Source organism: Temnothorax americanus, unplaced genomic scaffold (genome assembly GCF_048541705.1).
Source record: "Temnothorax americanus isolate GAGA-0224 unplaced genomic scaffold, ASM4854170v1 Scaffold76, whole genome shotgun sequence".
Lineage (NCBI taxonomy): Eukaryota > Metazoa > Arthropoda > Insecta > Hymenoptera > Formicidae > Temnothorax > Temnothorax americanus.
The window spans coordinates 24,659-49,162 of record NW_027509799.1 but is presented as its reverse complement, the minus strand read 5'-3'; the positions used below and the strand labels follow the sequence as shown (position 1 = coordinate 49,162).

Below are 24,504 nucleotides of genomic sequence, written 5' to 3'. Positions count from 1 at the left end.
CACAGTGAGGACGAGGCGAAAAAAAGGGGGCAAACCAAGTGTCACACATTCGGCATAAAAATTTATTATGCGTTGCGAGTACGTTAAATATTTAGAAAACCTAATTTCGACCCGCGTAAAATTTTCCATGTTGTGAATGCAGTGAAACGTATCCCGAGCCAATTATTGCGTATCGCGAGTAAACACGAAGATAATTTTCTCGAACGTATCGAGAATTACATTGGCTTCAATGAATATTTACATGATTTTATATGTACCGTGTATCGGCATCGTTTGGGCGATAACAGCTGATAAAACATCTCGATCTCATTGTCAGTTTTATCATCGATGCGACATGCGATAATCGCGCTCTTACAAAATGTAAACGGATGTAAAAGACGGAGAGCCAATACTCGAAGTGGATCAGTTCAGTTTTGTTCCCATTATAGAATAACATTAATTCGATTTTTGTGAATTAATTCAATCGCGCAGCTAAGTATATTCATTTATTCGCAGAGATTACTTATATAACGCTTCCTCTCGCGCGTGGTTTTTATTTAGCGTAATGTAACGATACATCATTGACACGTGGTAACACTGGAACGTCTTGGAAAAAAGGGAAGATCGGAAAGGGGGGAATATAAATGGCAAAGCGCCTTTATCGATCCTCTGCACGCAGTTAATTCGACGCAACTCATTACTTAATAAAAGCGGGATGTATTTATAACTCAAGCTTCCCTATAAATTCTGACCTATAAGGATATTAAAAATATAACGGCCGCGACACGCGAATAAAAAAAGATATAAAGGTTAAGTCCACGCGCCGCTCGTCGTTCCGTTCATGGCACAACGTTTATTGCCGGACTACCGCCGGCGGCGGCGCGCTCGTGATAGCCGCCGGCATTAATGCCGCTTGCGGATTCTACGTGATTGTGATAACGTGCAAAAACTGTGCGGCTCGCTTTTTATTGTTTAAACGCTTCTAAAGCCTTTACGCAGCGCGCGCGCTTATAAAGCCACGACGAAACGCAGAACGCGCGGCGGAGTCGCGACGCGGATTAAAAAGAGGATTGAATAGAGGATTAATTATCTCGCTGCGCAGATAACGAACGACGATTCAGCACGCGATTCCAAACGCGGATGTCGAATCTTGCTTCTAACTTTCTCGGATCTCATGCGGCATCCCATCTACGTGAAGCGATAACTCTAGCCAAATGCAGCTAAATCTCGACAAAAAAAATATATATATATATAAAACATTAAAAGGTTGGTTAAAAGTTTTACACATAAAATCTGGACGTAAAAAGATTTCCGTACTTTACTTTATAAATATTATATTTCGTAGTTATATATTTGATAGATAGATTTATTTAATTTCAGCTACAAAAAGCCAAGAAATGGACTTGGTTTACAATATACCTTATACACACTCATACCAACTTTTTTAACTTAACGCGTGCAACTATTAATTCATTATTCCGTACTTTCTTAAATTTCTTTTAGAAAAACCATTCCTTAAGCCCTAAACGACTTAATCCATTATTTGCACGTTAAACTTCACAACCTAAACTAAAAAAAATATTTGAACCTAGTCCGCTTCAGCAGTAGGCCAAGAAACGGACATTATTCACCTATACACACACACACACATACCTTCATACAACAACGCGCAACAACTAATATTAATATTCCATATATTTCTAAATTCTTCTCAAATCTTCTTTAATCCAGGAAGAACCATCCTGAAACTTATAAAACTTGAATTCTAATGCATTCTCTCTATAAACCTTATACTCCAGAACCTATCATATACCTTAAACTCATATCTTCCATAACTTCTGCGTGCGAAACTCAAAGCCTAATCTTAAAACTACAAAACATAATTCTCTCTCTTTTTCTTTATCCCTACCTCTACCTTAATATTACAACCATTTTCTTATTTTTCAACCACATATTGACATATTAATAATTCTTTACCTTTACCTTAAAATATTAACGCAACTTTCTCATCTTACAATACTCAATTTAACTGTAAAACCCTTACACTCAAATATTTACATACACCTACATATAATAAACTCGACTAATAACAAATCTCCTGCTTCCTAACTAATACTTTCCTATGTCCTCCTATCTAACTCATCACACCTCTCTGTATGCCCCTCCTTCCTCTATTCTTTTCTTTTCTCTTCCAATATATTATCTTCCTAATCTTAATCTCCCTGATCTTTTTGAGTTCATTCTTAATTTAACTCAAAAAACTTCTGTGCCCTCGAATCGCTCCTTTCCTCTTCCTTATTTGCCAAATTCCTCAGCACTGCTCCTCTCCTCTCCTACTACATTGTCTCCCAGCTCTTCTTCTCTCGTTCCCTCCGAAGCAACATTTATTTCCTCCGCGCGCGCGTTCTCTGGTTATCTTCCCGTACCTCTTATCTGCCGTTGCATAACCAATATACCTGTATTCGCACATCCGTACCATCCAAAGATTCTAATATTTCCAGAAAACTGCTGCGTCCTTTCTTAAACTGTAACGTTCATACCTCTTATTTTTCCTCCTTCCACATTTCCTTCCTTTTCTTCCTCTCCTTTTCTCACCACGCCTTGTGTCCTCGTTTACTCCCTTTCCTATTTCCATCTTCTTTTACCTTTCCTTTCCTTCAACGCAGATAAGTTTCGCTAATCCTTGTTCCAGGATTACGCCAATCGCTTTCCTTCACCTTTCTTCTGTTCATCTTCTCTCTTCTTCATCAATGGCTTATAACCCTTCCTCAGTTACTCATCTTCTTTTACTTCCCTTTCCTAGAACACCTCTGAACCCGGCAATCCTTGTGTCCTAGCTTTATTTCACCTTTCTTCTTTTCATTTCCATTAACCCGGAACTCGAGAGTTTTTACAACTACTTTTTTCTTCTTTTTTCTTCACATTTAATCCTCCCGTTTCGTATAACCTCTTCTATAACAGCGCTTCTTTCACCTACCTCTTGTCCTCTCCTGTTTTCTTCCCTTTTCCTCTTCTGCCTCTTCTTATTCTTAATCCTATATTTCCCAATCTAAAATTTACCTGTGTTCTGAGTTCAACCTGTCATCCCTTTAACAATCTTCTTAACCTATACTTAATTTACGACCAAAGGCTCCTTAGCTAATCATGCACTTATCATACAATCTTCTTTACAATCATCGATCGAAACCTTCCCTACTTTACCTACATTACCTTTACCGCCTTTGCCGCCTAACTGACTCGTCACCATAACCTCATCCTACCACGTTCTCTAAACACTTTTACTACTTTTCTCTACTTGCATCCTACTACCTCCCTTCATTCTCATCGCATCTCCTACTTACACCCTATCTTTCCATTATCCCTACTTGCCACATACTAATCTTTAAACCCAGAAACAAATCTAAAATCGCACAACGCACTTTCACCGCTACCATTCACACACGCGCCATCTAACCAAGTCCATTTCGTAGTTATATTGGAAATACGTGATAAATATAATATTCGTATTCGTATTACTTACATTTGGTTAGACACGTTTTATACTTACAAAGAAACTTGAGATAATTTTATCGAAAAAGGTATTATAAATATTAAATTCGTATTGATATTTTTTTCATCGAAAAGCTCTTATGAAATGGTTTTTTACCCACGCACACACACACACACACACACACACACACACACACACACAGTCGCTTCTGTTTTATCCATTGAAAAAAATTAATTATGTTAATATATTCATCTAAAAATGTTATTTTTGTCATTGTGATTGTTCAATAATTTCCATAAAACCCCGAAGACAATAGCCCCGAAAATTCGTCTTTCAGATCGATCCTGCTGACAAAATTTGCGTGATCCGCAAGAGCCCGACCAAAAATTCGATTTTGATCGCGACCAGTTTTGGTTTCGCTAAAAATCGGAGTATCGGTTAGATCTCGGTTTCGGCCGAAATTGAAAGAGAGTTTCGGCAACATAGCCGAAACTGTTTATTTTCCACAGATTTTTCAAAGACCTATTTAAAAAATATTTTAATTTTATATTTAGACATTTTGTTATTATTGAAATAATAAGATTATGATACTACACACTCTCGGAAAGGATTTCTAATAACGAGACAAAAATATTCTTGACATGTTTATTCTCATCATCCAAACCAGTATAAAAATAAAAGAATATTAAGATTAAATTAATAATTCCTATTCTCCTCTGTCGAACAAAATAAGATTGATTTAATATCTTGAGACAAGAGTAATATATATAAACTGAAGCTTATATATTCTTGCGTTTAAACTAAATCTTCATGCGATGTTAGCCGTGTTAGCGCCACAATATTTAGCGCGAAACCGATGTGTGCTACCGTCTTTCGTCAACGTCAATAACGTGATACGCTATTGACCGAGAACGAAGCGTAAGTGTTTACATCAACGTCGTAGTCGTGGATATAAAGTAAAGCAGAGTAAAACGTAAATCATGAATTTTAAAGGCTATTGTACAACCTTTTTCGTCTTACGTTTTTCTTTGCCTTAATTAATATCTATACTACGACAGAGACATCTCGTTCTCTCAGCCATACGCGAGTAACGTGTTCGTGCCTGTGGTGGATCTGATTTATTTATGAATAAAAGTTTACCAAATAATATCTGGTGTTTTCGCTCATAATATCTGTGTTTCAAAAACCTTTACTTTATTTTATCGCAAAAAGAATCTTGGAGGAATAACATAAGATTTCTGACAATCTACACTAAGAAAAAAATGTCCTGGATTTTAGTAAATATTTTAGTTTGCATACTTACAACTGTGACTCTGTTTAAGATTGTAAAACGTCCCGATCTATATCGAAGTCAAAATTCCATCTTAAGCATTTTAGCACTGCCATTTCGGAGCGACTTTTACGGATAAACAGTGGAGACAATTAAGCATTGCCGAGCGAATTAGAGATAAACACATTCTTTTGTCTTCGCACGTTCGCTTTATCTCACCTGTTGGCAAATTGTTGTCAACGATTCTCTCGGGGACTTCTCTCGGTGACTCGTGTGTTCGAAATGTCTCGAATTTGTGAAAAGCCCCCGAGAGCTTAAAAAACGCGCGCCCTTGGCAACCACGCCAGTCGCTCTCTGCTATTCGAGTTGCCGCTGTTAATCGTTCGAGTTGCTTGCTCTTTCGTTCGCTTGCGCTTAATAATTCGAGTTGCTCGCTCTTTCGCTTTCGCTTAATAGTTTGAGTTGCTCGCTCTTTCGCTCGCGTGCGCTCTTTCTCGCGAATCGATCTCTGCCATCCTCTTTGATTTGTTGTAAATAGTGTAAATAGAAAATAAATCTGTACTTTGTCCGCAAACTCTACTTCATTCTATCTCACTGCTACTCGCGGTTCGTTCCTTCGCTCGCGTGCGCGGTTCGCTTTCGAACAGACTCCATTTATTAAAATGAAGAAAATTTCCCTTTTTATTATTAGTATATGTGTATTTACTGAGAAAAAAATATACTAATAAAAAGGAAAATTTTCTTCATTTTAATAAATAAAGTCACAGTTGTATGCAAACTAATATTTACTAAAATCCAGAACATTTTTTTCTTAGTGTACAAATTTTTTTTCCGCAAAAGTATAGAATAAGATTTCCTTCAGATCTGTCTATAGTTCAATCAAGACTATTATGAGATTGTTACAAATTGCTATCTAAATCTTTCTGAGAAAATTAGAGAGAGATAGCATCAAGATTATTTTATTCTAGATTTAAAAATTCCTCTATTTAAGTTAAAATATTCTTCTTTCAATACTAAATATGATTGGCCTTATTTCGATCTTATTTTATGATAGATTGAAGAGTAATAGCATTGTATCTAGAAGTATTTTCTGTGGCAGATAGTATATAGCGTACTACAGATTGTAGTAGTGTATTGTGATGTTATTTTTTATTTTAATAATTAAATTATATTTATAAAGAAAAAGTGTATTAGTAGAATATACCTATGTGCGCGCGTGGTATAATACCACGTGCACCGTTACATATAACTATAATTTTAGGATTCCCATGAACGTTTCGATTTTCAGTTTCGGTTTCGGCCGAAAATGACACACAACCAAAAATTTGTTTTCGGTTTCGGCTGAAATTAAAAAAGACCGCTTCGGTCGGACTCTAACACGCAACGTGAATTTGCGAACTACCTGTATCGTGTTGCCTCGTAAAGTACACACAACGTGAACACGTAGAAACGAGAATGTGTAATAGGCCCGGTATATGTAAAACGCACAAAGTTACATGAATATGTATATTCTACATAAATATACATTTAGTAAGTGTTGCAAACACTAATAATTTATTAAGATGAACGTTCTCCCAGATTTTGTAAGCCATATTAAATTTATCGGTCTAGTATAAAATTCAAGGCCGACTATCACTTCCTTCACTTTAAATTATGTATACATTTCTTTTTTTTCTGACGGTAAGACAGCAAGTAATCATTTCGTGCGTCTTCCCTCCGTTTACCAAAGACCACAACTGTGTAGAGCAGTTCAGTAATCGCTTTCGTAAAAAACTCGATGTTTCTCCTTTGGGTGCCATAGACCCCGCTAAAGTAATAACTTTATTCAAATTGACTTGGTAAAAACAAGATATAAATCCATATATTATCTATATTTTTTCGCCTTTCTCTTCTCCTCTTTTTATATATATATTTTTTATTCCTTACGATTGTTCGTATCAAATTTCGTTTGTTTTGTCCATTGAATATCATAGATCTCGCCAGATTTACACGACATTATTATAAACAAAAATTTTCAAGGCAATAGATTAATAAGATAGTATATTAAAAATAATGAATTTTTTTAATGAATAAAAGATAAAGGTAAAAGAGTAGCAGTACAAGTTCAATATTTGTATTATTATTATTATTATTATTATTAATTATTATTATTTTTAAAACTATGCCGAGTTTCTTTCAGATCTCATCACAGATTAATGTCGAATAAAAGTTCTATAATACTAGCAACACCAGGTTAATTCATTCTTTCTATCCTTGTAAATATACATATAGAATTTATGTTGATTCCAATTTTGTAAAACGGAAAATATCTCGCATTTCATATGTTTAAATCGATTTTGCTCTATTACATTAAAATTTAAACAATAATAATAAGTAAAAATTAAAATTTGTAATTTCATAAATAAATTACACTTTTTATGACAGACATACTACACTTTTCATCCCACCAATAGATATATAATACAAAAATTTATTTACCGCGCAACATATATTTAATCTTGCTCCAATAGATGATACAACAGTTAAAATTGTTAGTTAATAGGAAAATCACCTTATTTTCGTAAATGCTATTTTGATCCCCGAAACCTGAACCTTTCAAAATCATAATCACTGACCCCATGAACCCCATAGCGCAACGCTTTTGTTTACCACGTACAACATCGTCCGCAAAAGGTCAGGTCAGGTGCTTCACAGACGACTTGCGAGAGATAATCTCGAGGAGCGAGCGGAAGAATAACACGTCACGGTAAATATCGATGGAACGAGACTCTCTCATAACAACACAATTTCACGCGCGACCGTGTCCGACCGACCCTTGCACAATCGTCCTTCCGGACGAATATTATTTCAACACATGATCACGCGCAATTCGGGGAACGGAGCTCCTTACAACCGAGGGATTTTAAATCTCGTACCGACTTGACGTACGTAGTGCCCCGTTCGAAAATAAATGTTTAAAAGGTTCCACGGATCATCTAACCACATTCTCGTCTTTCGCGGAACGCCGCGCGTGTAAAATTACGCCGTCGAGATTTTAAACGTCGCGACGCACCGACAATCTTTACTCCGCGACGCGACGCTGAGACGCGCGTTCGACGCTCGCGAATTCGCGCGAGCCGCAAACTCGGAGGATTCGCCAACTTGCAAAAGCTCTCGAGTGTCGAGCACTCATTGATACCGTACACATGATATACAGACAGATGCGCGTGACGCGCACATGCATATACGTAAATAACGAGAGTACGAGAGACAGATCGTACTTACCCGCCACACCTATTATACCTCTATGTCGCGCGGTGCCGTCGTCCTTCGCGGGGATGGTGCTCGGTCCCGAAGGGCCGGTGGGCCACCGGCCGCGGTGGCCGAGACCGAGGGGCGAGGGGCGCGAGAACGAGGGCCACGAAAGGGACTCGGCGACGCAACCGGATACGTGGGTTCATTCGCGCGGTGCGTTTCGGATCGTGCGTGCGTGCGTGCGTGCGTACGTGCGTGCGTGCGTGCGCGATGGACACCGCGAGGAGAGAACCCAAAAACAATGCGATCGCGCCGCTACCTCGACGCGCCTTGCCGAACTACGCGCTACGCGATCGGCCGCGCGCGACACGAAAGCGAGCGCGCACACATACGCGCGCACAGTAGCATATACGTTGTAGTAAAAGCACGCATGCGTACCGCCGTCCATCCGCCGAAAACGCGCGCGACAAGTGCTAGCACTAGCAGCGACCATGATGCAAAGACAAGGGTATGCTTACGCGCATATATAAATCACGTGACGGTCAACGGCCAATCGGAATTGTCACCATTCATACGTCATCATTATGCAGTAAATTCGAAGTTACTATCATTCCTTTACAATACACATTATAGAAAGTTACTATTTTGCCATTGTTTAGACGTCATTGCATTAAAGTTATACATTATACAAAAGTTGTACATTATTGTAAAATTTCTATAATGTAGTACATACGTTAATACGAAATACTTTACTAAGTTATGGGGATACAAAGTATATATTTGAGGTTCTTTGACGGCTAAATCGTATATATATATATATATATATATATATATATATATATATATACATATATATATATATATATATATTTATATTATATATATAAATATTTTATTAATAAAGTATACTTTTTATCAATAAAGTATTAAAATTGTTAACAGTGTTAATTAAATGAATAATAAATATGTAAATAAAATGGGCAATAAATTAATTTGATAAATTATTATTTAAATAAAAATGTATAAAAAACAAAATTAAGGGATTAAGAAATAAAACATTAAATTAAATAATGTAATATTGAATTAATAATAAAACAACAAAGATGTGTATTAAAATATTTTATTGTTAGTAAATTTTACTAATTTCTTTTTTTTATTTTTTTTCTATTGCTTTCACATATCTGCCGATTAATTACACGAAGTCGGATATATGTTCGTGTCCGAACGAGGCACAAAATAACATCGCGTGGTAGTTGAATTGGTTGTATTTTGTCATGTATAATATCAGCCAATTTATTAAATATTAATTGATCTTTTTTTTCGAAGATTTGATCCGTGATATTTTTTGAATTCGATATTCATTATTCGCGCAGTTGCTATCATATCTTCTGAGGGGTACATACATTTACCGCGAGAAATAAATTGTATCCAATCTCCAGACTTTTGACGTCAATTGACGTCAAAATGACGAGTGCTTGCTACCTGAGAGTAGGTTCTAATCTATTAAATATATGAAAATATGTTCTTTCTCTTAACAAAAATTCGATTGATCCGTATTTGCAATACTTTATGCTGTATAATATTTAAGCCATTACGTCGCTGAAACGTGACGTCAATGTCTAAGGTAAACGGCCCAGTTATAGGCACCTTTATAGCAGCGGCCCTGATTTTCTATTATTTACGAACGCGATATATTGTTAAACCCCAAACAAACTATTTTAACACGTGCATTGAAGCTTTCTGAGTAAGATTCACCTATATTTTTAGTTAAATCATTCAGTTCTAATAAATAAATAATTATTTTTATAATGCTCGTTACTGCCGGCGTTTTTGGCACTATCGAAGTGCTCTGCCGCACTTTATCGCACCAACGGGCCCAATTTTCGGCACTTCGAGACGTCACAGTTACTTAAATTGTCCTGCGTATAATTTTAGCTGTAATAATCAATGTTTAATTACTAATTAGCTCTCTTGTAGGTATTATATTTTGCCAACCTCTATGCAAAAACTACATATAATATAAGATATATGAGATAAATTAGCTACCTTCAAAGAGTCCAAAGTCTTGTAACGAACCGCGAAAAATCTCAAGGCCACATGTAAACGACACGACATACATATTGCTTGCAACACTGATACTGCTGTAAAATTACGCTTAGAGTAGGTTGCACGTATAGATACTGTATTTTGCGTAGAAATAGGAATTAGTAGATGCACGAATAATAATATTAATATTGTCACCGTTCAATGTTACACATGAATAAATGTATATATAATTTACGACTCATGACAGTATTGATATTATTATAATTCGTAGGTTTAAGTAAATCGCCTGTTAATAATAGTGTTAAGTATTATCAGTATTGTTCTTAAAATTTATTACAGATTATTTAAAGCAACAGTGTAAAATATAACCGCAACAATATAAAGGAACGTGGAAATAATATTCGCATAATTAGATAAATTCGTCATCAATCAATCGATTCGTAGTCTGCACAGACGCGCGACGCTCTCGATCAATAACACGGTGTACAGAGAGTTTCACGTGATAAATTCACGTACTCGCGTGATTACAATATTCCCTTTACCCCGGACGCCACCGACCGGGTAGTATAAATACGGGCCCTGCGAGACGGGCCAAGTAGATTCCCTCAGATTCTCTCAGTTTCATTTCGAGTTCGAGAGCACCGCGAGTCGAGAAGGGACTTAGTCGCGAGACCGTTATCGTCCGAAGGGACTTAGCCGCGAGAGCCTTGCGAGCTCGAGGGACATAGCCGCGAGAGTGTACAGATCGTGGTGCCTTCTCACGCGTCGTGCTGCCGGATACTCTGTAATAAACGAAACGCCATCAGCATTAATAAATACTCATTCTACCAGACATAAAGATTTATCCTCCTTTTATCTTACACTGATTTCTACCGGATACCCGTTGATGCGCGCCTCCCTCAGGGCGTTCTCAACCGATCCTTCCGTCAATGCGCGCCTCTCTCAGGGCGTTCGTGACAGCTCCTTAAACAGATGCGCCCCTCTCTCAGGGCGTTCTCTAAATTCCTCTGTTCCTTCTTTGTTCCTATAACATATATTAATCTAAATCAGCGAAAATATCTATATATAGACTGCCTGCACGTTACCGTAAGGGTCCTTACACACACGCGTACTCGCAAGAACACACGCACACACACACGCTTGCATGCGATTGATGGAGAAAGGAAGTTGAACCAGTCACTATATACTTATATAACGTACTCGGAGGTCAGCAAGTTACCAAGGTAGGTACATTTTTTCATCAATGGTGCGATCCGGACGATCGGGACGTGCTCATCAACTGAAAAGGCTACAACGAGCCTATTATTCCGGCGGCGATTTCGATCCGCGCGTGCTAAACACCGTTCCGCCACCGACAGTAAAAACTGATCCTCGCGTAGAATCACCAGTCGTTGCAAATCGGGAGCAATCGAGTGCCATGGTCCAAGACCCACAGTTACCTAAGATAACGAAAATCGAGACGTTAACGCAAAAAATCCGCCTGATACTTAGAGAAGTCAGTACCAACCCAGTCAAAAATTAAAGAAGAAATGTATATATATATATATATAGTAGACTTACCGTCTCTCAGGCACTCACACAATATCGCGAAGGTTTCAATTCACTCTTTCTCACTGATTAACCCACCCCGACGTCCGAACGATCGTCCGGACGTAACAACTGGTGACAGCGGTGGGATGTCAAAGCATCCCTGATGTGAAAATATCGCGGATGTTGCGACATCGCACTTAAAGATATTTCTTGAATTGCTTGATTTTCTTCGCGTGCCTTAAAAATATCATGTAAATAATATGTATATAATTATCTATCTATCTAACTATCTAAGTACGTAAATATCATAACGGTATATAAGTGTTATAACTATAATAAATAAGCCAATAAGGAAGTCTGCATATGGCTATGAAGCAAAATATCAGTGTGAACGCTCATATTTTTCACTGCTCGGAGAATATATGTTTTCTCTCCCTTTTTTTGTGTAATGCACATAATAATTTTTGAAGTCAGAATTCTGCACTCAATGCGATTACATGCTCTTAAGCGATAAATTGCAATATTAATATTATTATNATTATTATATTTATATACAAATTGCTAACCCTAGCTGTTTAAGATTGCAAGAGCTCTTAAAATTTAATTATTAACATCGTTATTTTACGTATTGCAAAATACCTGCTCAAGAAAATTAATTTATGTTTCGCATTCTCTCTACAAGAAGCATTCTCTTATCACTCAATCTTTTCAGTTATGCTAAATTCTAAAAATAATACTATGGAGGATTTAAGGAGAAAATCAAGGTAAATGCTCGAAATTATCAGGAGCGTCAAGAGTATATTGGCTTATCGATTATATTATCATACACGAATATCAATCGCAAAATCAACATTTAAGTGCAATTTTTGGTTTACAGTTATTATTAGAGTATTAGCGCGGTATAATCATTTCTCCTTTTATGCAAATAATGTTTTTCTTTGCTGTGTATATATATATATTATTAGTAGAGAGTTAATATTAATAAGTACCGTTGACGCTACAATTTAAAACAAGCAAAAACGAAAGAATAAATCGAATTTGTTTTCATTGAATACACACAATACATGGATACTATTAAGGCTCACGATTTATATAACATGTTATTGTTCTGTGTCGTTATTGCTGAATTGATATTTGATTTTGAAATATAATAATAAAAGGAATATTATATTTGCTTAAGTGATAATTTATGTGTATGTAGTTACGAGTCAATTTATTACCCTATACCCATCATTCTGATAACGAAACCTTTGATCATACTCAACTTTTAACAAAAAGAAAAAATATATTATCATTAAGTATTTCTATAATATTTAATAAGAATAAAAGGAAATAGTTAAATAGTGAAGCAATATAACCATTATTGTCCAAAATGGATCATTCCGACGATCGCACAGCGGAATTTGCCGATGCTTCTAATGTGTTGCAACAGAAAGACGAAAGAAAAGTTGATTATGAGCAGGCTATTAAAGATGTAAAAGAAAAAGAAAGAGAACTTTCTCAGCGTACTGAAATGTTGGAAAATATGCTGCGAACCATCCGGTGTTCGTATCACCGAGCCTATCTCCTCTACTCCTATAGTAGAACCGGCATCGGGAAACTTTCCGCCATCATTGAGCTTTCAGTTTCCTGCTGGAAGCCTATCCGCGAGCCCACAACCCGGAATTAACAACTCCTCATTACCTTCTATGTTTCCGAAAGCTTATCTCCGAGAGGCACTCGAGTTAGTACCGAAATATGACGGCCATAACATTCCCGTTTGGCAATTTGCGCGAGCTTGTAAAAGAGCGAAAGAGTCCGTACCGCTGATTGATGAAGCTCTGTTCGTCAGAATGTTACGCAATAAATTGACTCATCATGCCTATTTGGCAGTCAAAGATGAAATGCACGCCACTGTCGACAAATTTATCGACGCTTTAAAGAGAGCTTTCGGGCCGGGAAGAAGTTCTAATTATTATCGTGGTCAACTCAGTATGGCATTTAAAAGACCTACTGAACACATACTGGATTATATCGGACGCATTAAGGATCTCCGAAGATCAAACGAGTTTAAATCGTCCATTGCTCGAATCGGAAGTGGCTACTATAGATTCCTTCGCTCTTGAAGTCTTTTATGAAGGGCTTCCGCGCGATTATCGCCTCGAGCTTCGAGCGGAAGGATATCGTAACCTCTCGGAAGCGTGCGCAAAGACCGTCGAGATCGGTAGAAGACTCGAGAGAAAAGAGGCTCGATACCGTAATACCCGAAACGGTCGGGAAAATTCAGCCTCCGCGCCGCAAATTCGTACACTTCAACGCGAACCCGCTACCACCCCAGGTTCCACTACCGCCTCTGCAAGTAACGGATCTGAGAATACGGGTCGAAAGATTTGTAGCTACTGTAAAAACTTTGGCCACTTGATAAACGAGTGCCGGAAAAGGCAGTATCGCGAAAACAATTTCAACCATAATGTCAATAATAATAATAATAATAATCGAATGGGCCAGGATAATACTGTCGCACGGTACCCGGGAAACAATCCGGAGGTCTCAACGAACGGGACAGCTCGGGAATGCTCGTCCCGTTTATACTCTAGAGACGAACCCAGATCCGTCTACGTCCTCAGAGGCGATAACGGAAACGTACCCTCAGTCGAACTTCAATCCTCTTCCTTTCGCGGACCAACCGCCTTCATGTTAGATACCGGGGCGCAACCCAATATAATAAGAGAAGGTTCTATTAGAGACGGCATTGTTATCAACGCAAGGGAAATTATCCAACTCTCGGGAATTACAAAAAACGTGGTTAACACGCTTGGTACAATCATGGCTTACATTGCGGACGTACCCGTGATTTTCCACGTAGTGTCGGATGATTTTCCTATCGTTACGCAGGGAATATTAGGATCCCCATTCTTCACCGAACATAACGCTTGCATCGATTATGCAAACAACCAAGTCACATGGCGAAATTCTACTTTCCCCTTCAAAGAAAGGGAAACAATTGTGGTACCTCCCTATACGAGCATGGGATTTATGATTCGCGTTTCCAACCCGGAAATAAAAAGCCTACGCGCATGCGAAGGAGTCCACTGCGGAGACGCCGAAGTAACTTGTATTAACAATAAGGCCTACGTTCGCATCGCCAATACGTTAGACCACGAGGTAGAAATCGAAGTTCCTACAGTGACACTCACTGAAATAATTCAGAAAACAGTCAGCGATGACAGGCCGCCAAATTCTAATGTCGAGTCACATGATAAATCAGAGTTACTTACCAATTCGCTTTTCCAAGGGCATGAGCAGTGCCTCCCCTATGACGCGTCAAGGTGCGTCGTCGACCAAGGTCGACATTCCTGCATTAAATCCGCTGAATCTACTCAGTCGAATACGACTCACTCCCATGAGGGATCTATAAATACTCCGGTGGATCCGAAGTGGAATCCTCCCCGCGCGCTTCACACACAGCCTCCCTCGGCGGAAAGGCTTCTCGAAAATTTTAGACACAAGCGAACGGATAAATGCGAACTCACTCCTGTGCAACTTTTCGATATTAATAAAAACTCTAAGACTTCTGCGACTCGATCACCTTAAATCTGACAAAAGGGACAGCATTATTAGAATAATCAGCGAGTATAGCGATCGATTCCATTTGCCACACGAATATCTAGGAGAAACGAATCTGACCACGCACAAAATAATTACCAAGGATGACATACCCGTATCCACTAAACAGTATCGGTTTCCCCCGATGCATCGAGAGGAGATAAGACGCCAAATCGACGATTTGATCGAGAAGGGAATAGTGAGGCCTTCTACTTCACCGTATAGCTCGCCGTTATGGATAGTACCGAAGAAACCTGATTCAATGGGTAGGAAAAGATGGCGTATGGTCAACGATTACCGCGATTTAAACGAAAAAACGGAAGGCGATGCTCATCCAATGCCTAACATAATTGACATAATTGATCAATGCGGTGGCGCGGTGTATTTTACGGTGATAGATCTTGCCAGCGGTTTTCAACAAATTCCCATGGATCCGGCCGACGCCCACAAAACCGCCTTCTGCATTCTCGCATGGCTTTTGGACTCAAAAATGGGCCTGCCACTTTTCAACGCATGATGAATAACGCTCTGCGGGGATTAGAAGGAGTATTCGGGTTTATCGACGACGTAATAGTGGTCGGTAAAACATTAAGCGAACATAATGAAAGATTGGAAAAAGTCTTGGCTCGATTTAGAGCTGCAAATTTGAGCATACAGCCCGATAAGTGCGAATTTCTGCGTCATGAAGTAAATTATTTTGGACATGTGGTGGGCAAAGATGGAGTAAGGCCCGACCCACAAAAGATAGCAGCCGTTAAAAACTTTCCCAAACCGCGAAACTTGAAAAATGTTCGCCAGTTTCTCGGTTTAGCGGGATATTATCGCCGCTTCATACCCGAATTTTCGAAAATTGCTAGTCTGTTATCTAACCTGCTCAAAAAGGATTCTACCTTCGTGTGGAACGAAGTAACACAACAAGCATTCGAGACTCTCCGAGATTTGCTGTGCAAGGAACCAATTTTGAATTTTTGCTCACCACCGACGCCTCTAACCACGCCGTAGGCGGAGTATTAAGTCAGGGTATAATAGGCCAAGACCTTCCTGTTGCTTACGCTTCACGAGTATTAAATGCGGCCGAAAAGAACTATTCGACCATTGAGAAAGAACTACTCGCAATTACATACTGTATTCATCATTTTAGGCCTTATTTATACGGGCACAAGTTTACGCTCATTACCGATCATCAACCGTTGGTGTGGCTGCACCGAGTCAAAGACCCTACATCTCGCCTTATGCGATGGCGTTTAAAACTCGAAGAATACGACTATAAAATCGTGTATAAAGCAGGTATCAATAATAAAAACGCGGATGCATTATCCCGAAACCCTCCTGCAGATATTTCCTTCGCATCCCTTCTTCCCATTTTCAAAAAACAACGCATCGAATCAGGAAAAGCTCATGCCTCCTTGGGGAACGAAAGTGACACTGACTCTGATGATGATCGACCGCGAAAGCAATATGTCTGAAGAGACAGTATCCACCCCATCGACTCCGACGCAACTATCCCTACCAAAACCCCTGATTCCATCCAATACAGTCGAACCTGCATCTACGAGTAGATATAACCTGCGCCGAAGAGCACGATCGCTATTGCCGAACCACCTGATGGACCACGAGAAGATGATGAGGAAGAAGAGGAAGAGGAGCCTCAAGAAGATCACGACGAGAATACTGGTACGGATGAAGAACGCGTTTCCAATTGGAACGAAGATTCATTGGAAGAATCACAAGTTGTAATTGCACATGGAATACGGTGTCATATGAGAGAAAGCGACATGTTGTTACTCGACCGGGACGATAACATTGTTATTATGGTTTCCGTAAATAAACGTCCGTTTGATGATGGTGCTTTTGAGTTAGAAAATGCTGGAAAAATGCCGCCGCTTAACGATCTCATGCTCGGAAGAGCCAGAGTCTATCCGTCAACATTCCCTGAACGACATATTATTGTATTACCAACGAAGGAAAGACCTAGCGTACGTCTAGATAAGAATATATTAAATGAATGCTTTGCCTCTCTATTGGGTGTAGTTGCGGAATTGGACCTACCTACCGTAAGTTTACGGAAAACCGAACTTTTAGATTCGCTCCCATGGGGTTCCGTTCGCCTTTCTTTGCAGCTTGCCATGGCAGAACGAGCCATTAATATCACCATATGCCATGGACGGACATTTATTCCTCCTGCAAACTATCGAATACCGATCATCCAGGAACATCACGAATCTGCGAGTGGCGGACACAAAGGAGTCACAAAAACATACCGTCGGATTGAACAACGCTTCATCTGGAAAAACATGAAAACTGATATCCAAAACTTTATTAGAAAATGTCACGTATGTCGAACCCAGAAACTCACGAGGAGAAAAACCCGACAGCCAATGATAATTACTGATACGCCCGGACGTGCGTTCGACAAAGTTGCTCTCGATCTTCTTGGACCATTTCGAAGATCTGCTCAAGGCAATGCGTATGTGCTGACAATGCAGGATCTTCTCACGAAATACTCGGTATACGCCCCGTTGCAGGATGTCAGAGCCGAAACAGTAGCAAACGCCTTCATACACTTTTTTATATGTCGATTTGGATGTCCTAGGACTATATTAACTGACCAAGGTACCGTCTTTACTGGATTAATCATGAAAAATATCGCAATCAAATTTCGCATTAGGCATTTTCGCACCACAGCATATCATCCGCAAACCAATGGATCACTGGAAAGATCACATCTCGTGCTCGTTGAATATTTGAAATGTTTCCTTAGTAAAGAAGAGCAATGGGACGATCTCATAGACCGCGCAAGTTTCTCATATAACACATCTGTTCACGAAGGAACTGGCTACACTCCTCATGAGTTAGTATTTGGTCAAGTCGCTCGGATTCCGTCCAAATTCAATCGAGAAGATGACCTCTCCACATATTACTCCCACCTTACAAATCTGTTTAAAGAAATTCAAGATCTACAGGAGTCAATTAGGGCAAAGCAGCGATCCAAGGAGTACTACGACCTCCGCGCTCACCCAGAAACATTTCATGAAAACGATCTCGTAATGTTGATTAACAATAGAAAATTAGATAAACAATTGTTGTTGTCAATGATTCTAGTATCAATGTTGTAAATCAATATGTTAAAATTGCTCGCGATAGATGCCTCAAGGAAGAATTAAAATTGCGTACCAGCATGTTATTGGCCTACCAGGACCCACACATGTTCGCATATTCTATTATGGACAGCCCGGGTTACTCGGCTTATGTACGAGGAGAAGCTGCTCTGGTGTTCAGATGCACCCCTGTACCCGTGCAACAGCGTCCCACTGGAGACTGCTTCAAGGAACTTCCGATCTTAGTAAATGGGAAGCCTGCCTACTTATTACCCAGAACTCGCATCATTACTACAAAGGGGACTGAAATTGGTTGCGACCCACTCCAGACTGCAATGTATCAGATCAAGAGCCAATGGTACACCCTTACAACGCCGCCAGAGGTGGTCAGCCCATGGACGCTTCCCTGGGGCCGCCCTAGACCTACCGGGCAACCGCAAATAACCACCGCTGGACACACAACTAAAGAGGAAGCCAGGATCGAACCGGGAGACCGTTCACAGCAAACCTTTACACAGCCAGAAATTAAAATTACTGTCCGCTTATCGATAATCGGACTGTTACTAATGGGTTTAATCTTAACCCTTAGGCTACGTACGAAGGAGAGAACAAGAGTGAGGGTGATTCCTGGCCAATCTTGGTACACAACATTTAGAAACGAGGCAACCGTAACACGTGCTATACAAGTACCTACCAGCGATCGAGTCGAGTCATGTTATCGAAGGCCTGTAGCCAGCGGGCAAGATACACCTACCAACATCCCCGTCGAATTGGCCAACGTTACTAAGACACTTCAACACCTAGAGCAACGTATCAATAAGTGTTTCTCCCTTACGCAAGACCCTGGCTCGATCAACTCGCAGTCACAGCGTTAAAAACCGCTGTTCCTCCACTTAACGAGGGGGGTGTAACGAACCGCGAAAAATCTCAAGGCCACATGTAAACGACACGACATACATATTGCTTGCAACACTGATACTGCTGTAAAATTACGCTTAGAGTAGGTTGCACGTATAGATACTGTATTTTGCGTAGAAATAGGAATTAGTAGATGCACGAATAATAATATTAATATTGTCACCGTTCAATGTTACACATGAATAAATGTGTTGCGTATATATGGTTTCGCACTGAGCGCATCGGTTCAGATGTCGCGATGGGCGCGCTGTAGAGTGCGTTCTGTATTTTTCGGCTCTACGTTATTTTTGTTTCGTGCTTAATATGTACGTTGGCGCCACGTCGTCAGTCTCGTCTCGCATGCGTTAGCGTTTAGTCGATTTAAGTATCGCGTCTTGATTCTTCTAGAACTTTCGTGTCTCGATCGTTATTTTAAGTTAAATATATTCGCGTCTCTTTACTTATGTATATTAGCGTCTCGTCGTGTAATCCATTAAAAAGTATTTGTATTCGTTTTCGTTTACGTCGTGAAAGCTCTGCTGTTTGTGCGAAGCGTGAGCGTGTTTGAAAACTTGTCGCTTCAGGTTATGGGCCCAGCACGCTTCCACTGCGCATAAGGATTACATCATGTCGACTATGCAAATGCCTCTGTTCGAGAAGCTGTCGGGCGCCGACAACTTCCCCATGTGGCGTCTCCAGATGTCGGCCTACTTGGAAGTGCACGATTTGATGCAGGTGGTCGACGGCACGTACAAGATTGAACCTGGGGCGGCCGGTGCCGATGGGGCGGCCGGTGCCGACCAGGCCGCCGTCGCAAGATTCAAAACAAAGGATGCGGCGGCTAAATTGGCAATCTTATCGGCTGTGGATGCTAACCAGCGTGAATACGTCAGTGCAGCAAGATCAGCGGCGGACATGTGGGGAAATCTGTGCCGAGTTTACGATCGAAAGAATCCGACATCGCGTACGAATGCACTCAAGGTGTATCACAGGTATTCATACGATGGTCGGTCGATGGCGCAACATATCGCGCATGTGGATAACATGGCACAAGCATGCGTTGACGCTGGCGAAGAAATCAGTGACGAGAACTACTACGCGAAATTACTCGATGATTTGCCGGAACGGTACACACCAGTGGTTATCGCCTGGGACGTGGTGGCGACGCAGTCCCGTGATGCGCTGCGACGAATGCTGTTGCAGGGCGAGGTCCGCATGGCTAACGCTGAATCGAGTGATCAGGCGTTGGCGGTCAAAAGCAAGACACAGCGAGCAGTGGTGGATCCGGCTAAGACTTCCGGGAAGTCGAAGAAAGGCAAAAAGGCTGTCAAGTGTTACAGGTGTCAACGTGTCGGACATTATGCACGGGAATGTCGATCAGGCGATAAGAAGCAGGACAGTAACGGCAAGAAGCAAGATGGCGGTGACAAGAAGCAAGATGGCGGTGTCAAGAAGCAAGATGGTGATGGTGAGAAACCGGCTGCCGGGGGCAGTGACAATTGTTTTACCGTTGGCTCGAGGGTGGCTGTCGACAGTGATTGGATTGCTGACAGCGGTGCTACGTGTCACATGACGAATGACAAGTCATGGTTTGCTGATATGGTCGACTGCTTAATGACTCTAAATGTTGCCAATAATTCGCATGTCGAGGCTGTGGGTCGTGGTACGGTGGCGGTCGAATGCCTGGTTGACGGCCGGTGGGAGCCGGCAAATTTCCTCGATGTACTGTATGTGCTATCGCTGTCAAAGTCGCTGTTCAGTGTTGGTGCCGCCGGACGACAGGGTGTAACAGCCTGTTACGATGGACAGAAGCTACTATTTAAGAAAAATGGTGAGACTAAACTGGTTGCTGATCAACTTCCGTCGAATTTGTTCGGATTACGTGTGCGTCGTCAACAGGTACAAGAGGCAAATGTGGCGGTTAGTGTACGACGTTGGCATGAGCGTCTGGGTCACGTGGGTCTATCAACGATGCGACGAATGGTCAGGACGGGAGCGATTCCGGAGCTGAAGATTCCCACAGACTACGAATTCGTGTGCGAGAGCTGCGTATACGGTAAACACGCGAAGAAGCCGTTTAACGACGCTGATCTAAAGGCGTTCCAAAAAGGCGAGTTTATCTCAAGTGACGTGTGCGGGCCAATGCCAGTGGCCTCATACGGCGGTCATCGCTACCTTGTCACCTTCAAGGATTATGCAACTGGTTTCCGCTTTGTGTTCTTTCTAAAGAATAAAAACGAGGTATTCGACAAGTTTGTCAATGTGTACAATCGCATTGAGACGATGCATGGTACTCGCATCAAGATACTACGTAGCGATAATGGACTGGAATATCGCAACAGCAAGTTCCGTGATTTCTGCAATGCAAAGGGGATGGATCATCAGTTCTCGGCTCCATACACGCCAGAACAGAACGGCGCCGCAGAGCGCGAAAACCGAACGCTCGTTGAGGATGGTCGGACGATGCGACTTGCGAAGAACCTGCCCGAGGAGTTGTGGGCGGAGTCGGTCTTGTGTTCGGCATACTTGCGTAACCGGATGCCGTCAGCTAAATATCCAGACTCATCACCGTACGAGCAGTGGTTTGGTTATGCTCCGAAACTTGAGCATGTGCGCCCATTCGGTGCGATTGCATACGAGAAGATCAAAGGACAACGTACAAAGTGGCAACCAAGGAGTGTTCGGCGCGTGCTAGTTGGTTACGAAAGCAAATCATCCAATTATCGCTTACTCGACATGAAAACTAAGAAAATCACAGTCTCCCGAGATGTCATATTCGACGAGGATGGTCAGCCACATGAAGATGAGGTGGTATCCAGATGGGCTCCACGACCAGAAGCTGTGCCTACGGAGGATGACACCGAATTGCAGACAGAGTCGAGTGCATCAAACGAAGATGAGGTGGATTTACAGGCGGAGTCGAGTACATCATACGAAGATGCGATGGAATCGCACGCGGAGTCGAGTGCATCAGACGAAGATAAAACCGACAAACCTACGGACAATAATAGAAGGCTGGGGTCGCGCCAGCTTCGTGACCGCTCCAGACTGAAAGAGCCTGAGCGTTATCAAGCGCATATATGTGAACTGATTGAGCCGACCTCAATGGCTGAGGCTGAGCGACGGTCAGACTGGTTTAAGTGGCGTGATGCGCGGGACTTAGAACTTGAAGCTCATCGCAAGAACGGGACGTGGATCGAGAGTGATCTACCGCCAGGGCGCAGACCAATTTCAGCGAGATGGGTGTTTAAGTATAAGCTGGACAAGAATGGCGACATCATAAAGTACAAGGCTCGACTGGTTGCTCGCGGTTACAGCCAGCGCGAGGGTGTCGATTTTTCGGAAACGTTTGCACCGGTCGTGCGATATGACTCGGTGCGTGTGTTACTTGCATTGGCAGCAATCAATGATTGGGACATGCGGCAGTTTGACGTCCGAACTGCGTTCCTGTATGGGGAGCTTGACGAGGACATCTTCATGACATTGCCTGAGGGAGTCCCTGGAAGTGGTCAAGTGGTCAAACTCGTGAAATCGCTTTATGGCCTGAAACAAAGCCCGCGACAGTGGAACAAACGATTCAAAAGATTTCTAGATTCGTACGGGTTTGTGGCAAGTGACGCTGATCGCTGCGTTTTCATTGGCATTGTGGACGGACAGTTAGTCATACTCGGGTTGTACGTCGACGACGGATTGTTGCTGTCGAGCTCGCAGGTTGCATTGGACAAAGTAATTCGGGTGCTCAGGTTAGAGTTTGAGGTGACATTAGAAAAAGTCGATTATTTCGTCGGTCTTGAGATCCGCCGTAATCGTGAAAAACGGGAGATCCGCGTCGGTCAGCGCGGTTATATAACTCTTGTGGCCGAGAAATTTAGACTGCTCAATGCAAGGGGGGCGTCAACACCGGCACAACATGGGCTGCAGCTCGATCACTCAATGGCACCAGGGACCGAAGATGAACGACAGAAGATGTTAAAAGTGCCGTATCGCGAGGCGGTTGGTATGTTGATGTTCGCTGCATGTGTTAGCCGTCCGGACGTCATGTATGCGGTGTCAGTGGTTAGCCGCTACTCAGCAGATCCAGGTCAGACGCATTGGACTGCTGTTAAGAAGATAATCTGCTACCTGAGGGACACAGCAGAATATAATATTGTCTACAATGGATCGAACACAGAAGGCCTTAAAATTTACTCTGATTCTGACTATGCTGCCGATCCGGATACGCGACGGTCAAGAAGTGGTTACGTGGCGACACTGGCCGGGGGCGTTGTGTCGTGGTCGAGCGAGATGCAACCCATGGTCGCTCTGTCAACAACCGAGGCCGAGTACGTGGCTGCATGTGGGGCATCAAAGGAGGCAATTTGGCTACGACGGCTTCTCAAATCAGTGGGAGTCAGGCTCAGCAGCGCGACCAAGATGTACCTTGATAATCAAGGCAGTATTAAGTTGATTCGGAACCCAGAGTTCCATAAGCGAACGAAGCATATCGCTGTTCGCTTCCACTTCATTCGAGAAGTTCACGAGAGCGGCGAGATCGACATCGTATACGTGCCATCGTCTGAGCAATTAGCGGATATCCTAACCAAGGCGTTACCGAAGCAGTCATTTCTACTTAACCGAAAGGGACTGCAACTGGAACTCGAAGCGCAGAAGTCCTCAACCAGTGGGAGTGTTGCGTATATATGGTTTCGCACTGAGCGCATCAGTTCAGATGTCGCGATGGGCGCGCTGTAGAGTGCGTTCTGTATTTTTCGGCTCTACGTTATTTTTGTTTCGTGCTTAATATGTACGTTGGCGCCACGTCGTCAGTCTCGTCTCGCATGCGTTAGCGTTTAGTCGATTTAAGTATCGCGTCTTGATTCTTCTAGAACTTTCGTGTCTCGATCGTTATTTTAAGTTAAATATATTCGCGTCTCTTTACTTATGTATATTAGCGTCTCGTCGTGTAATCCATTAAAAAGTATTTGTATTCGTTTTCGTTTACGTCGTGAAAGCTCTGCTGTTTGTGCGAAGCGTGAGCGTGTTTGAAAACTTGTCGCTTCAAAATGTATATATAATTTACGACTCATGACAGTATTGATATTATTATAATTCGTAGGTTTAAGTAAATCGCCTGTTAATAATAGTGTTAAGTATTATCAGTATTGTTCTTAAAATTTATTACAGATTATTTAAAGCAACAGTGTAAAATATAACCGCAACAATATAAAGGAACGTGGAAATAATATTCGCATAATTAGATAAATTCGTAATCGATCAATCGATTCGTAGTCTGGACCGACGCGCGACGCTCTCGATCAATAACACGGTGTACAGAGAGTTTCACGTGATAAATTCACGTACTCGCGTGATTACAATATTCCCTTTACCCCGGACGC

The 24,504-nt window shown here is 41.4% G+C and overlaps 1 protein-coding gene and 2 long non-coding RNA genes across 7 annotated transcripts in view; all 3 read right to left on the bottom strand.

Annotated features, from left to right (window-relative positions):
• The window catches only part of Hdac4 (histone deacetylase 4), a 211,336-nt gene that overhangs the window by 176,612 nt on the left and 10,220 nt on the right, over positions 1-24,504 (bottom strand). For 2 of the 5 annotated variants that reach the window (XM_077423070.1, XM_077423075.1), the window contains exon 1: positions 8,004-8,374. The exons of the other annotated variants lie outside the window; for them this stretch is intronic. The gene's annotated coding sequence lies outside the window, so the exon portion shown is untranslated. Of the gene's footprint in view, positions 1-8,003; positions 8,375-24,504 lie in introns of those variants that run through there. 5 annotated transcript variants of the gene reach the window in all.
• Positions 9,080-10,219, bottom strand: LOC143906790 (uncharacterized). The gene is made up of 2 exons (XR_013259667.1): positions 10,020-10,219; positions 9,080-9,908 (listed from the first exon to the last, which is right to left on the bottom strand). It is a non-coding gene; the product is annotated as an uncharacterized LOC143906790 (long non-coding RNA).
• LOC143906788 (uncharacterized) lies at positions 10,316-11,581 on the bottom strand. Its single transcript, XR_013259666.1, has 3 exons — positions 11,220-11,581; positions 10,881-11,043; positions 10,316-10,801 (listed from the first exon to the last, which is right to left on the bottom strand). It is a non-coding gene; the product is annotated as an uncharacterized LOC143906788 (long non-coding RNA).